The sequence below is a fragment of the Capricornis sumatraensis genome, chromosome 17, assembly GCF_032405125.1.
Source record: "Capricornis sumatraensis isolate serow.1 chromosome 17, serow.2, whole genome shotgun sequence".
Taxonomy (NCBI): Eukaryota; Metazoa; Chordata; class Mammalia; order Artiodactyla; family Bovidae; genus Capricornis; species Capricornis sumatraensis.
The window spans coordinates 66,293,782-66,310,997 of NC_091085.1; positions in this window are offsets into that span (position 1 = coordinate 66,293,782).

The following is a 17,216-nucleotide window of genomic DNA, read 5'->3' on the forward strand; positions in this document are numbered from 1 at the left end:
CCCTTCTCCCAAAGTGACCCCTATCTTTTAAAAAATATTTATTTCTTTATTTGGTTGCTCTGGGTCTTAGTTGTGGCATCTGAACTCTTGGATGCGACAAGTGGGATCTAGTTCCCTGACCAGGGATCAAGCCTGGGCCCCTTGCATTGGAGTGCAGGGTCTTAGCAGGTATGGACCACCAGGGCAAGTCCTGTGACTCCTATCTTTACTTTTAACACCAAAGATGAGTTAGCCTGTTTGTGGACTTTATATAAATGAAACTGTTCTCTTGTATGGGCTTCCCAAGTGGCTCAGTGGTAAAGAATCCACCTGCCAATGCTGGAGATGTGGGTTTGGTCTCTGAGTTTGGAAGATGCCCTGGAGAAGGAAATGGCAACCCACTCCAGTATGCTTGCCTGGGAAATCCCATGGACAGAGGAACCTGGTGTGCTAGAGTCCATGGGGTTGCTAAGGAGTCGGACATGACTTAGCAACTAAAAAACAACAACGAATTCTCCTATAGCTGGTTTCTTTTACTTGAATTTGCCTGTGAGCTTCTTTTCTGCTGGCTGTGAAGCTGTTTGTTTATTGCTGAATTGTGGACTATATCATGACTAGTTAATTGATTCCACTGTTGACGGGCATTTGAGTTTGGGGTTACTGTGACTAGTATCACTATGAATATTCCTCTCCCTTGTAATGTTCTTGGTACATTCATATCTGTTAGGTATATACCTAAGAGTGGAATTGCTAGAAACTATAAAAATTCCTAGAAGAAAGCATACGGGAAAAGCTTCTTTATATTGGTCTTTACAATGCTTTCTTGAATATAATGCCAAAAGCACAGGCCAGAAAAAGGGAAAAATAGACAAGTGGGATTACATCAAATTACAAACCTTCTCACATAGCAAAGGAAACAAACAAACAAACAAAAAATCAAAGGCAGCCTACACAATGGAAGAAAATATTTGCATATCATTTATCTGATAAAGAGTTAATGGCCAGAATATATAAAACTCCCACAATGCAATGACAATAAAACAAATAAGTTTTAAAATGGACAATGGAAGTGAAGGGATAGTTCTCCAAAGAAGATGCATAAATGGCCAATAGGTGCATGAAAAGGCGCTCAGCACCACCAATCATTCAGTTCGGTTCAGTTCAGTCGCTCAGTCAAGTCTGGCTCTTTGCGACCCCTTGAGTTAGAGCATGCCAGGCCTCCCTGTCCATCACCAACTCCTGGAGTTTACTCAAACTCATGTCCATCGAGTCAATGATGCCATCCAGCCATCTCATCCTCTGTTGTCCCCTTCTCCTCCTGCCCCCAATCCCTCCCACCATCAGAGTCTTTTCCAATGAGTCAACTCTTTGCATGAGGTGGCCAAAGTACTGGAGTTTCAGCTTTAGCATCATTCCTTCCAATGAGCACCCAGGACTGATCTCCTTTAGGATGGACTGGTTGGATCTCCTTGCAGTCCAAGGGACTCTCAAGAGTCTTCTCCAACACCACAGTTCAAAAGCATCGGCACTCAGCTTTCCTCGCAGTCCAACTCTCACATCCATACATGACCACTGGAAAAACCATAGCCTTGACTAAACAGACCTTTGTTGGCAAAGTAATGTTTCTGCTTCTCAATATGCTATCTAGGTTGATCATAACTTTCTTTCCAAGAAATTAGCATCTTAATTTCATGGCTGCAGTCACCATCTGCAGTGATTTTGGAGCCCCCCAAAATAAAGTCTGACACTGTTTCCACTGTTTCCCCATCTATTTCCCATGAAGTGATGGCACCAGATGCCATGATCTTCGTTTTCTGAATGTTGAGCTTTAAGCCAACTTTTTCACTCTCCTCTTTCACTTTCATCAAGAGGCTTTTTAGTTCCTCTTCACTTTCTGCCATAAGGGTGGTGTCCTCTGCATATCTGAGGTTATTGGTATTTCTCCCGGCAATCTTGATTCCAGCTTGTGCTTCTTCCAGCCTAGCGTTTCTCATGATGTAGTCTGCATAGAAGTTCAATAAGCAGGGTGACAATAAACAGCCTTGACGTACTCCTTTTCCCTTATGGAACCAGTCTGTTGTTCCATGTTCAGTTCTAACTGTTGCTTCCTGACCTGCATATAGGTTTCTCAAGAGGCAGGTCAGGTGGTCTGATATTCCCATCTCTTTCAGAATTTTCTACAATTTATTGTGATCCACACAGTCAAAGGCTTTGGCATAGTCAATAAAGCAGAAATAGATGTTTTTCTGGAGCTCTCTTGCTTTTTCCATGATCCAGCAGATGTTGGCAATTTGATCTCTGGTTCCTCTGCCTTTTCTAAAACCAGCTTGAACTTCTGGAAGTTCATGGTTCACATATTGCTGAAGCCTGGCTTGGAGAATTTTGAGCATTACTTTACTAGCGTGTGAGATGAGTGCAATTGTTTGGTAGTTTGAGCGTTCTTTGGTATTGCCTTTCTTTGGAATTGGAATGAAAACTGACCTTTTCCAGTCCTGTGGCCACTGCTGAGTTTTCCAAATTTGCTGGCATATTGAGTGCAGCACTTCCACAGCATCATCTTTCAGGATTTGAAAGAGCTCAACTGGAATTCCATCACCTCCACTAGCTTTGTTCGTAGTGATGCTTTCTAAGGCCCACTTGACTTCACATTCCAGGTTGTCTGGCTCTAGGTGAGTGATCACACCATTGTGATTATCTTGGTCGTGAAGCTCTTTTTTGTACAGTTCTTCTGTGTATTCTTGCCACCTCTTCTTAATATCTTCTGCTTCTCTTAGGTCCATACCATTTCTGACCTTTATTGTGCCCATCTTTGCATGAAATGTTCCCTTGGTATCTCTAATTTTCTTGAAGAGATCGCTAGTCTTTCCCATTTTCCTCTATTTCTTTTCCTCTATTTCTTTGCATTGATCTCTGAGGAAGGCTTACTTATCTCTCCTTCCTATTCTTTGGAACTCTGCATTCAGATGCTTATATCTTTCCTTTTCTCCTTTGCTTTTCACTTCTCTTCTTTTCACAGCTATTTTTAAGACCTCCTCAGACAGCCATTTTGGTTTTTTGAATTTCTTTTCCATGGGGATGGTCTTGATCCCTGTCTCCTTACAATGCATGAACCTCATTCCATAGTTCATCAGGCACTCTATCTATCAGATCTAGGCATTTCTCACTTCCACTGTATAATCAAAAGGGATTTGATTTAGGTCATACCTGAATGGTCTAGTGGTTTTCCCTACTTTCTTCAATTTAAGTCTGAATTTGGCAATAAGGAGTTCATGATCTGAGCCACAGTCAGCTCCCAGTTTTGTTTTTGCCGACTGTATAGAGCTTCTCCGTCTTTGGCTGCAAAGAATATAATCAATCTGATTTTGGTGTTGACCATCTGGTCATGTCCATGTGTAGAGTCTTCTCTTGTGTTGTTGGAAAAGGGTGTTTGCTATGACCAGTGTGTTCTCTTGGCAAAACGCTATTAGCCTTTGCCCTGCTTCATTCTGGATTCCAAGCATTAGGGAAATGCAAATCAAAACCACAAAGAGATAACATCTGATACCTGTTAGGATGGCTATTTTCAAACAAAAAGAAGATGATAATGATAACAGGTGTTATTGAGGATGTGGAGAAAAGGGAACCCTTGAACATTGTTATCAGGGATGTGGAAACAGTACAGAGGTTTCTCAAAAATTTAATAATACAGCTGCCATACGAACAAGCAGTCTCACTTCTGGGAATATAACCAACGACACTGAAATCAGGATCTCAAAGAGATATCTCTATTTCAAAGTTCATTACAGCTTCATTCACAGTAGACAAGATGCAGAAGCAACTTAAATGTCCATGGATGAATGAAGGGATAAAGAAATGATGGTATTAACACACAGTGGAACATTATTAAGCATTTGAAAAATGGAAATACTACCATTTGTGACAACATGAATGATCCTTGTGGACATTATGCTAGAAGAAAAAGCCAGACTCAGAAGCATAATACTAAATTATTTACATTAGCAATCTAAAATAGGCAAATTTATGGAAGCAGGAAGTTAGGATGGTGATCACCCGTGGCTGGGTGGAGAGGTCAATAGGGTAGTGTTGATCAAAGGGTACAATGTTTCTATTTTGCAAGTTGATTAAGTCCTAGAGATCTATATGTTACAGTATATGTAGTTTAAAATACAGTATTGTATACTTAAAAATTTGCCAGGACATTAGTCCATACGTTAATATTCTTACCACAAAAAAATACGTGAATAAAAAAGTGAGAGGGGAAAAAAAGGAGAAAAGATATAAGATTTACAGGTAAAAATCAATGTTATGACAATGAAAACAATTTTAATAATCATCTTTTAAGTTTCTATTTCCAAAGTTTTTATTTAAAATAAAATCAAATAAAACCTATGCTTGAATTATCTTGTATGAATTTCCTATTATATAAGATAACTTAGTTAAAACAAAATGTTTATTAGGCATATCAGTTCAGTTCAGTTCAGTCGCTCAGTTGTGTCCGACTCTTTGCAACCCCATGGACTGCAGCACACCAGGCCTCCCTGTCCATCACCAACTCCCGGAGTTTACTCAGACTCACATCCATTGAGTTGGTGATGCCTACCAGCCATCTCATCCTGTCATCCCCTTCTCCTCCTGCCTTTCATCTTTCCCAAATGAGTCAGGGTCTTTTCAAATGAGTCAGCTCTTCACATCAGGTGGCCAAAGTATTGAAGTTTCAGCTTCAGCATCAGTCCTTCCAAAGAATATTCAGGACTGATTTCCTTTAGGGTGGACGGTTGGATCTCCTTGCAGTCCAGCTCCTTGCCTCCATGTTTTCCTCCCCATTGGAGTATCATTGCTTTACAAGGTTGTGTTAATTTCTGCTATACTGCATTGTGAATCAGCCATGAGTATACATATTACCACACCCCTCTTGAGCCTCCCTCCCCCGACCTCCCTTCCCACCCATCTAGGTTGTCCCAGAGCCCTTCTAAGTCATCACAGAGCACTGACCAGAGGTCCCTGTGTTACACAGCAGCTTCCCACCAGCTGTCTGTTTCTCACATGGTAGAGTATATATGTCAGCGATCCCACACTCTCCTTTCCCGGCTGTGTCCCCAGGTCCATTCTGTGCGTCTGCATGTCTGTTCCAGTCCTACAAGTAGGTTCGTCAGTACCGTTTTTCTAGATTCCACATATATGCATTAATATATGATATTTGTTTTTCTCTCTCTGGCTTACTTCACTCTATGTGACATACTCTAGGTTTATTCACATCACTACACATGAGTCAGTTTGGTTCTTTCTTATGTCCTTGCCTCATTCTTGTAGGAACCTCTCATTAAGTTTATTCCCACTGTGATATGGAACCTGAGAGAATCCTTACCCTCAGAAGGGAGCCATGCCCCAGGTTATCTCTCTCCTTCTTAAAATGCATCCCTGTCCTGCATCTTAGGTTTGTAGTCTTGACCTTGCTTTGTACCACACAGCCTCACTTGGTGCTCCAAATTCTCTTAAGGGGATTCAACCTTCCTCAGCCTCACGAGAGTTTTCTGAAAGCCTCTTTTCATGGAATTCCTACTTTCACATCTCAGCTCAGTTCCTCTGCGAAACCTGATAGAACTATGACTCAGGGCTAGGAGCTGTCTCCTCCTCCACTGATAATATGAAGACAAACAGGTGTGGGTGTGTTCAGATAAAACAGGTAGAGGGTTGGATTTGGTCTGTGGGCTGCAGTGTGCTGACTCTTGTCTAGAAAATCATCTTTATCACTCCCCTGTCACTGGGGACTTTCCAGGTGGAGCTAGTGGTAAGGAACCTGCCTGCCAATGCAAGAGACACAAGAGACATGAGTTCAATCCCTGCGTCAGGAAGATCCCCTGGAGGAGGAAATGGTAACCCACTCCAGTATTCTTGCCTGGAGAATCCCATGGACAGAGGAGCTGACAAGCTACAATCCACAGGATCGAAAAAAGTCAAACACAACTGAAGAGACTTAGCAAGCACAGCACTTCAGTCAGTAAATATTGATTAAATGAATGAATTCCCATTTCAAAGCAAACCTTTGGAGGGTAGTCTTATTTACTTCTGCGGTTCTAGTTCTTAGCATATAGTGAGAACTCAGTACATTTTGTTATAAATACTTAAATAAATTATGACAGCATAATTATTACATTATTGTGTTAATGAATGAGTGTAGAAGTGAGTGAATGAATGAATGAATAAGGGAATAAATGTTTTGCAGTCTGGAGCATTGAATGTGTTTCTCATACAAGCATCCACTTGTATTCTAATGAGATGTACTTTGTTCCAGTTATCATTGCTGTGTAACAAAGTGTCCCAAAAGTTAGTGGCATAAATCAATGGTTTGATTTACTTTTAAACTTTTTATTTTATTTTGGAGTATGCTTGATTATGGGATGGGAGATGTTGTCATGGTTATCTTTGGAAAGTATAGGTAATCGACCACACGACTTGAACGAAGCAAGTTTGCCTATGAGGGAGTTTGTTGCCTTGGAGAAAGATACTTCTCAGCATCTCTGAGATCAAAGTCTTAAGGCCACTTCCTGGAGAATCTGTCTGCTCCTCTGTTCTGTCCAGTGTGAGATGATCCCACCTGGATTTATGAGTAGATATAAGATGTAGTAAGTAGCTGCGCTTTGGTGGAGCAGCCATGAAGAGATACACCACATCCAAGGTAAGAGAAACCCAAGTAAGATGGTAGGTGTTGCAAGAGGGCAGACACACTGAAACCATAATCACAGAAAACTAGTCAATCTAATCACACTAGGACCACAGCCTTGTCTAACTCAATGAAACCAAGCCATGCCCTGTGGGGCCACCCAAGATGGGTGGGCATGGTGGAGAGGTCTGACAGAATGTGGTCCACTGGAGAAGGGAATGGCAAGCCACTTCAGTATTCTTGCCTGGAGAACCCCATGAACAGTATGAAAAGGCAAAATGATAGGATACTGAAACAGGAACTCCCCAGGTCAGTAGGTGCCACTCCAGAAAGAATGAAGGGATGGAGCCAAAGCAATAACAATACCCAGTTGAGGATGTGACTGGTGATAGAAGCAAGGTCTGATGCTGTAAAGAGCAATATTGCATAGGAACCTGGAACGTCAGGTCCATGAATCAAGGCAAATTGGAAGTGGTCAAACAGGAGATGGCAAGAGTGAACGTCAACATTCTAGGAATCAGTGAACTAAAATGGACTGGAATGGGTGAATTTAACTCAGATGACCATTATATCTACTACTGTGGGCAGGAATCCCTCAGAAGAAATGGAGTAGCCATCATGGTCAACAAAAGAGTCCGAAATGCAGTACTTGGATGCAATCTCAAAAATGACAGAATGATCTCTGTTCGTTTCCAAGGCAAACCATTCAATATGACAGTAATCCAAGTCTATGCCCCAACCAGTAACGCTGAAGAAGCTGAAGTTGAATGGTTCTGTGAAGACCTACAAGACCTTTTAGAATTAACACCCAAAAAAGATGTCCTTTTCATGATAGGGGACTGGAATGCAAAAGTAGGAAGTCAAGAAACACCTGGAGTAACAGGCAAATTTGGCCTTGGAATACAGAATGAAGCAGGGCAAATACTAATGGAGTTTTGCCAAGAAAATGCACTGGTCACAGCAAACACCCTCTTCCAACAACACAAGAGAAGACTCTACACATGGACATCACCAGATGGTCAACACCAAAATCAGATTGATTATATTCTTTGCAGCCAAAGATGGAGAAGCTCTATACAGTCAACAAAAACAAGACCAGGAGCTGACTGTGGCTCCGATCATGAACTCCTTATTACCAAATTCAGACTTAAATTGAAGAAAGTAGGGAAAACCGCTAGACCATTCAGGTATGACCTAAATCAAATCCCTTCTGATTATACATTGGAAGTGAGAAATAGATTTAAGGGCCTAGATCTGATAGATAGAGTGCCTGATGAACAATGGACGGAGGTTCATGACATTGTAAGGAGATAGGGATCAAGACCATCTCCATGGAAAAGAAATGCAAAAAAGCAAAATGGCTGTCTGAGGAGGCCTTACAAATAGCTGTGAAAAGTAGAGAAGCAAAAAGCAAAGGAGAAAAGTAAAGATATAAGCATCTGAATGCAGAGTTCCAAAGAATAGCAAGAAGAGACAAGAAAGCCTTCCTCAGTGATCATTGCAAAGAAATAGAGGAAAACAGCAGAATGGGAAAGACTAGAGATCTCTTCAAGAAAATTAGAGATACCAAGGGAACATTTCATGCAAAGATGGGCTCAATAAAGGACAGAAATGGTATGGACCTAACAGAAGCAGAAGAATTAAGAAGAGGTGGCAAGAATACACAGAAGAACTGTACAAAAAAGAGCTTCATGACCAAGATAATCACGATGGTGTGGTCATTCACCTAGAGCCAGACAACCTGGAATGTGAAGTCAAGTGGGCCTTAGAAAGCATCATTACAAACAAAGCTAGTGGAGGTGATGGAATTCCAGTTGAGCTCTTTCAAATCCTGAAAGATGATGCTGTGGAAGTGCTGCACTCAATATGCCAGCAAATTTGGAGAACTCAGCAGTGGCCACAGGACTGGAAAAGGTCAGTTTTCATTCCAATCCCAAAGAAAGGCAATGCCAAAGAATGCTCAAACTACTGCACAATTGCACTCATCTCACATGCTAGTAAAGTAATGCTCAAAATTCTCCAAGCCAGGCTTCAGCAATACGTGAACCCTGAACTTCCAGATGTTCAAGCTGGTTTTAGAAAAGGCAGAGGAACCAGAGATCAAATTGCCAACATCTGCTGGATCATTCTGCTTTATTGACTATGCCAAAGACTTTGACTGTGTGGATCACAATAAACTGTGGAAAATTCTGAAAGAGATGGGAATACCAGACCACCTGACCTGATCTGCCTCTTGAGAAACCTATATGCAGGTCAGGAAGCAACAGTTAGAACTGAACATGGAACAACAGACTGCTTCCAAATAGGAAAAGGCGTATGTCAAGGCTGTATATTGTCACCCTGCCTATTTAACTTCTATGCAGAGTACATCATGAGAAACGCTGGGCTGGAAGAAGCACAAGCTGGAATCAAGATTGCCTGGAGAAATATCAGTAACCTCAGATATGAAGATGCCATCACCCTTATGGCAGAAAGTGAAGAGGAACTAAAAGGCCTCTTGAAAGTGAAAGTGGAGAGTGAAAAAGTTGGCTTAAAGCTCAACATTCAGAAAACAAATATCATGGCATCTGGTCCCATCACTTCATGGGACATAGATGGGGAAACAGTGTCAGACTTTATTTTTTGGGAGCTCCAAAATCACTGCAGATGGTGACTGCAGCCATGAAAATAAAAGACGCTGACTCCTTGGAAGGAAAGTTATGACCAACCTAGACAGCATATTGAAAAGCAGAGACCTTACTTTGCCAACAAAGTTTCATCTAGTCAAGGCTATGGTTTTTCCTGTGGTCACGTATGGATGTGAGAGTTGGACTGTGAAGAAGGCTGAGCGCCAAAGAATTGATGCTTTTGAAGTGTGGTGTTGGAGAAGACTCTTGAGAGTCCCTTGGACTGCAAGGAGATCCAACCAGTCCATTCTGAAGGAGATCAGCCCTGGGATTTCTTTGGAGGGAATGATTCTGAAGATGAAACTCCAGTACTTTGGCCACCTCATGCGAAGAGTTGACTCATTGGAAAAGACTCTGATGGTGGGAGGGATTGGGGGCAGGAGGAGAAGGGGACGACAGAGGATGAGATGGCTGGATGGCATCACTGACTCTATGGACGTGAGTGAGTGAACTCCGGGAGTTGGTGATGGACAGGGAGGCCTGGCGTGCTGCGATTCATGAGGTCACAAAGAGTCGGACATGACTGAGCGACTGAACTGAACTGAAGTAGAATAATGACTCCCAAGTAAGTCCACATCCTAGTTCAGTGATACACATAGGCATGTTACCTTACATGACAAAAGGGCCTTCTAGGATGTGATTGTTTTGAGATGGGGAGACTGGCACAGAGAGAGTTGGAGGAGAAGGGATGACACTAGAGGATTTGAGGACCTCCCTCTTTAACAAATACACAGTTGGCTTTGAAGACAGAGGATGGAGCCATAAGCTTAGGAATGCTGGTGGCCTCAAGAAGGTGAAAAAGGCAAAACAACGGATTCTCCCCCAGGTCCTTCAGAAGGGAGAGGGCTCTTCTTTTTCAGGCTGTGTTACACAGCATGTGGGATCTTAGTTCCCCAGCCAGGAATTGAATCTGAGGCCCCTGCAGCGGAAGCACAGTGTCTTAACAATTGGACTGACAGGGAAGTTCCGCATACCTCTTCTGAAGTCTTGATTTTCAGCCTAGTGAAACCCATTTTCAGACTTGTGACTTCCAGATTGGTAAGACAATGAAATTGTGTTGTTTTAAGTTAATGAGTTTGTGGTAATTTGTTACAGCCGCCACAGGAGAACTAATACATAAAAGGACAACCTTTGGCTTTATGCCTGGCTTTGCCTCTTTCCGCAATGGTTGATGCCTTCAGAACTCTATGGACTAGACTGGGTGCAACCTAGTCGCTCACTCTGGGGCAGTCAGAACCTAAACATTGGCTACAGTGGATTCTAAAACTTTTCCCAATACTTTTGACATTTAGGAGATAATATTTCTAGTGAGAAAAGTAGATGTGTAAGGGACCTCAACGTTCTCTCCCAATGTTTCTTCATTGAACCGCTCTAGAACCTTGTGATTTAGTGTGGTCCCCAGACCAACAGATGAATGTCATCTCAGTAAACCAGCACATAAAATGCAGAATCACAGAGCCCATCTAGAGACCCTACTGAGTCAGAATCTGAGTTCAAACAAGAGCCTCAGGAGGTTAGAGACCCTAGAGTCAGAATCTGCATTCAAATAAGATCCTCAGGAGGTTTATGCCTGGAGAAGGAACTGGCAACCCACTTCAGTATTCTTGCCTGGGAAACGCCATGGACAGAGGAGCCCAGCGGGCTACAGTCCATGGGGTCACAAAGAGTCAGACACCTCAGCGACTTAACAACAACAAAGGGAGATTTATGCGTGTGTGTAAATCTGAGTTGCATATTTTAGAGATCTTAGTGCATTGATCCATCTCTCCAGGAGTCCTCAGAGAAAGCGTCAGAATAGTTGTTTCCTTTTTAAAAAATAAAGTAGAGATGGCCCTGATAGTGAGCAAATGTGTAAAAGCAGAAGCAATGTCCCCAGCTACTGATGCTGGGGGTCAGATTCAGGGTGCACATGGGGTTTCTCACTGTCACTTGATGCTGTTTCTAGGCTGAGGGAAAACAGACACCTGTGTGTTCTCTCCAGGAAATACATACAAAGAAAAGTTCGTGATGTTCTCGGAAAGGGGCCAGAGGTTTCACCCAGCTGAGGAGCAAGGACAGATGAACAAAAGATGCTCATGTTTCCTTCAAAATGGTCATAATTTAATTTCTATCCAGTGTCGCCTGGGTACATTGCAGACTCTCAGAAGCTGTTGCTTTTTTTTTTTTTTTTTTTATCTTGCAAGAGGGCTGTTTTGGTTTACATCTTCTCTAAGTAAAGCCATACAAATGCCATGTTTCTGAGTCTGTATGTCGCCAGGAACACACATATGGAGTGTGGTAGGGACGTGGTTGTGTAAGAGAATGAGGCAGCTGACTGTGGGCGAGAGAAAGGAACAGACCCGAGACTTTTCAGCCCCGAGACACATGGTTCGTGATCTTGGTGAGTTTCTGCTTTGATTCCAGATCCAGTGATTCTCCATTTCAGAAATGAATTCAGGCTGAAAACTACCCGAGAGGAGATGGGAAATGTCAGGGAACTGAAAAGGAGGGCTCGAGTATGAAATAGACCAACACCAAGATAAAGAATCATAATTCTTTTGTCTTGGGAGGAAGATTGCTTTTGCCTTCCATTTTCATGGGGTTTCCTGGCGGCTCAGCTGGTACGAATCTGCCTGCAATGCAGGAGACCTGGGTTCGATCTCTGGTTTGGGAAGATCCCCTGGAGATGGGAATAGCTGCCCACTCCAGTATTCTGGCCTGGGGAGTTCCATGGACTGTATAGCCCATGGGGTCACAAAGAGTTGGTCACGACTGAGTGGCTTTCACTTTCACTTCCATTTTCATATTTCCTTAGGTGAAATTGCAGGTAAGTGAGAGATTTGGGTACTCAGAACCCAGATCCAAATAAAGCGTCTTCATTAAAGATGGGTGGGAATTGGAAGGTAGCATTTCTCACATTGGGTTTTCTTAAGTCAAGTTATGACCCTTTTGCGTTGGTTGCTCATTCATGTCCAACTCTTTGTGACCTCATGGACTGTAGCCCACCAGGCTCCTCTGTCCATGGGATTTCCCAGGCTGGAATGCTGGAGTGGGTTGCCATTTTCTTCTCCAGGGGATCATCCCAACCCAGGGATGAGACCCACGTCTCTTGTGTTGGCAGGCAGATTCCTTACCACTGAGCCACCTAGGAAGCCCCACATAAAGTATAAGAAATTTCCAGAATAGATAAATCCTTAGAGACAGAATGTGGAAATGGGAAGTGCCTGCTGGATGGTATGGGTTTTCTTTACCATCTGAGCCACCGGGGAAGCCCATAAGCCTTTTGGGGACTGTTATTTTTCACGGTCTGTAATTATTCAGAGCAATGGGAGAAGGATGGTTTGACTTTGAGTTATTTTTAAAATGTATCCTTTTAGACAATATCCTGCTAAACATCAGTATAGGGATTGATCTAACTTATTACAGAATCAACCAAAGCCAATTTACCACGAACCCTGGGATGTAAATACACAGATTCTTCTTAAGAAGCCAGAATTATAAATTAGTTGAAAAATACAGAGGAATGGCAGGCAGAGAATCTCAGGAGTTCTCTGGTGTGCGACGGGCTGACGGTTTTACACACATAGTCTCCCATGATCATCAACATTCTTACAGTATATGGTGCTATTTTATTACGATTTTACTGATGAACTGGACTGAAATGAATTGAAGGTCATTCCCCTGTGTTTGCAAAAATGAGTAAGCAAGAAATTGGGATTTGAAGTCAAATCTATGAGTTGGGCTTTCTGATTTCTGTTGAATTCTCGCATCGAATTTCCACCACAAACACAAACCGTTGGTTTAGTATTGTCGATCAGGTTTACAGCTAAAGAGACTGAGGACCCGTGTTGGTGTCACTCAGCTTTTAAATAGCAGACTTGGACTTCCTATGGAGAAATATCACACTGATGTCAGTGTTTGAACTTGCAGTGGACCAAAGTTACCCAGGGGAGGGAATCCCTTTGTAGACATGGGACACTTCCATAGTTTGACTCTGATGATGGTTACTCAACTGCTTACCTGTGCTAGTATTTCATGAAACTCTACACACAACACACACACACACATACAGATGCCCACACACAATAGTACACACATTGGTGAAATCTGAATAAGGTCTGTACCTGAATTAATAAGCACCAGTCAAGCAATTTCCTGGTCTTGACAATATACTCTGGTCATGTCAGATGTTATCCCTGGGGGAAGCTGGGTAGCCAGTACAAGGAACCCTCTGTACTATTTTGCAACTTCTTGTGAGTCTTGTTATTTTAAAATATTGTCTTCAAATTCTTTAATGGTTTTCCCCCATGGAGAGATGGAATCCCTGTTTCCTCCCATTGATTCCGTGAAGGCTCTATAATGTCTTTAGATCGAATACAATGGGCTAGAAGACTTCCTTGGTGGTCCAGTGGTTAAGATTCCACCCTTCCAATGCAGAGGGTTCAGGTTTGATCCCTGGTCAGGGAACTAAGATGCCGCATGCCACATGGCCAATACGTGAATGTGAAGTCACTCAGTCATGTCCGACTCTTTGCGACCCCGTGGACTGTAGCCTACCAGGCTCCTCTGTTCATGGGGTTTTCCAGGCAATAGTACTGGAGTGGATTGCCATTTCCTTCTCCAAGGAATCATATTAGAAGGAGGGGTACTATGCCAGATTTTAGGCTTGGGTCTCAAGAATTTGGATGCCTCCCTCCCTGAATCTTGCGATGCTATTTTTGGAAGTTCTGAGCCACTATGCCTGACATCAGACTTCCCTGAGGCTTTCATGCGGAGAGGCCATGGCCAGGCACTCAATCAACAATTCTAGATGAAAGTAGCTTTCCATTCATCCCCGCTAAATCACCATTCACAGATAAGAGACTTAGACTCTCCAGATCAGCCCATTCTCCAGCTGATTAAACCTGAGTTACATCCACTAACACCACACAGGGCCGAAAACCACCTAGCTGAGCCCCGCTCAAATCCTTGACCCACAAAATCATGAGATGTAACAAGATGATGTTATTTGATGCCTCTTAATTGTGGGTAGTTTGTTATATAGCAAAAGATAAGAAAATAGACTTTTCATTATCTGGTAAAGAAAGGCAAGGGGCTAGATACACAGAATTAGATGATGTACCACAGTAGGCATTTCCTGTCCTTCTTTTAGCCTCAGTAAGACTGACTTTACCTTGAACATCACTTCCTCCAGGAAGCCTTCCTGGATGCTATAAATAGATTGAATTAGTTGCCTCTTCCCTTTCTCCCCTTTGGTTAGCAGTCATCAGAAGTATCTTGATAGTATGCTTCATTCTTTTTTCTCTCCCACCACACAGCAAACTCCATGAGGTCAAGGACTAATTTTGTCTAATACAGCACTATTCCATTCTGCCTACTACAAAACCTATAATAGGTGATTATTGATTTGGGGAAATTTAGTTTTAATTGGAGGATAATTGCTTTACAATGTTGTGTTAGCTTCTGCTATACTACATCGTGGAAGAGCTTTGTGAAGTGTTCGTTGTTCAATCATGTCCTACTCTTTGTAACTCCGTGGACTGTAGCCCACCAGGCTCCTCTATCCATGGAATTCTTCAGGCAAGAATACTGGAATGGGTTGCCATTTCCTTCTCCAGGGAATCTTCCTGACGCAGGGATCAAATCCCAGTCTCCCGGATTGCAGGCAGATTCTTTATCATCTGAGCCACCAGGGAAGCCCCATGTATATATATACATATACCCCCAGCTGTATGTATTCATATGCCCCTCCCTCTTAAGCCTCGCTCCCATCCCCCCACTCCAGCCATCTGGGTCATCACAGAGCACCGAGCTGAGCGCCCTGTGCTACGGCCTCTTCCCATTAGCTGTCTGTTTTACACAGAATGCTGTGTACAAGTCAGCGCCACTCTCTCAATTTGGCCCACCTTCTCCCCCGGCTGCATCCGCAGGTCCACTCTCTACATCTGCATCTCTATTACTGCCATGTGAATAGGTTCATCAGTACCATTTTTCTAGATTCCACATATACGTGTTGATATCCAATATTTAGGTCTCTCTTTTTGACTTAGAAGTAAAGATACGAGTCCTCTCCCAAATCCTGCTCAGCTCTGGTCTCACGTAGTTCTTTCTCTTCGGAGCACTGGGACAGGTGAGAAGGATCCAGGTATGCCTCGAGTACCTGTCAGGCAGATCCTAAGTCCACAAATCCATCTGCTGGGCAACAGCTCAGAAGCAGCAGGAGCCGGGAGGGCAGAGAGGCCAGGCGTGTGCCCGCCAGTCCCCCACCAAGCTGGCGCCACCCTGGTTTGCTTATTTTCTTGCTCAGCCACTTTGGCCCTAGGAGGGCCGTTTCCACGGGCTCCTGCCTGGTTGGCCATCAGCAGGGGAGCTCCCCAGTCCCTCCTGTGTTTGCCTTTGTGGTTCCCTCATTTAGCCTCTCGGGGAGGTGATCTGGCACCTCCCGGGCTGCCCTTGAAAATTCCAATCACAACAAATATTTACTGAGAATTACCCTCCAGCAACGCTCTGCCCTGGACAAAGCGTCAACCTCCAGGAGCTTAATATCAGGTTCACCCAAAAGTTTGTTCAGGTTTTTCTGTAACATGGAAAAACTCACATGAACTTTTTGGCCAACCCAATATTTCAGGGGCCTTTTAAATCTTTGTGATTAAATATTCATTTATTTTTGGCTGTGCTGGTTCTTCGTCGCTGCACGCAGGCTTTCTCTATTTGCAGCCAACAGGGGCTGCTCTCTGGTTGCGATGTGCAGGCTTCTTTAGCTGCAGGACACCGGCTCTAGGGTGCACAGACTTCCGTCGGTGCAGCTTATGGACTCAGTAGTTTTCAGCTCCTGGGCTCTAGAACGCAGGCTCAGTAGTTGTGGTGCACGGGCTTAGTTGCTCTGTGGTATGTGGGACCTTCCCGGACCGGGGATCGAACCCGTGTCTCCTGCATTAGCAGGCAGATTCTTTAGCACTGAGTCACCCGGGAAGCCCTTCAGTGGTGTTTTTATCTGGTGGAAGGTGAGGGATGACAGAAAGAAAAGTGAACCCCTGGCTTGTTCCTGAGCAGGTGCAGGGGGTGACCTGGAGTCAGCACTCACAGGCTTGCAAAAGCCAACTGACATGCGTTCAGGAACTTTGTGAGCTAGTTGTTAAACTCTGGATGGCTTGAGAGTGGCCACAGTGGAAGTGTACACATCACATCAGCACACACCAGAATCCAGCTCCCTCACACCAGCGTGCCAGCACACTACCGGGAGATTCACTTCCTCTTTGTGAGCCTGCTTCCCTATCTGAAAAATGGGTTATAAATCCTTACCTGGAAACATTGCCCAAATCCTGAGACAGTATGGTGCTTGGCACATAGCAGGGGACTCAGGAATGACTGGCTCCCTCTCCAACCCACTCTCTTCTTCCTGAACCAACATGGAAAGTTCACTGTGGGTTCAGTGTTCCTTTAGCGTTACAGATTGATGAGTGAACATCACTGAGCAGGGGAGAACAGGCATTTTAGGGTGGAGCATGGGGCAGTTACTCAGGGTAAGCAGTGTCACCTTGGAAAGTCCCTAAGGTTTTTCAGGATCTCTTTCCACCCCAGTATTGATAAGGCAGTGGGGGCAGGGAGAATAAGATTGGGCACAGATATTGATGAAGCAGGTTAACATGTGAGGATCTGGGTACCTTTGTAAGTTGCCCAGTTTGGGACAAAGGTACACTCATGATTCTTCTCTTTGGTCATTTATTCAAAAATGCATTTATTGAACATCACAACAAGCCAGCTAATGTCTGAGCTAGACTCTGGGTATGCAGCTATGAACAGACATTTTCCCTGCCCTTATGCCCTTTGTCCAGTAGTCAAGTATGGATGTAAGAGTTGGACCATATAGAAAGCTGAGTGCCAAGGAATCGATGCTTTTAAACTGTAGCATTGGAGAAGACTTTTGAGCA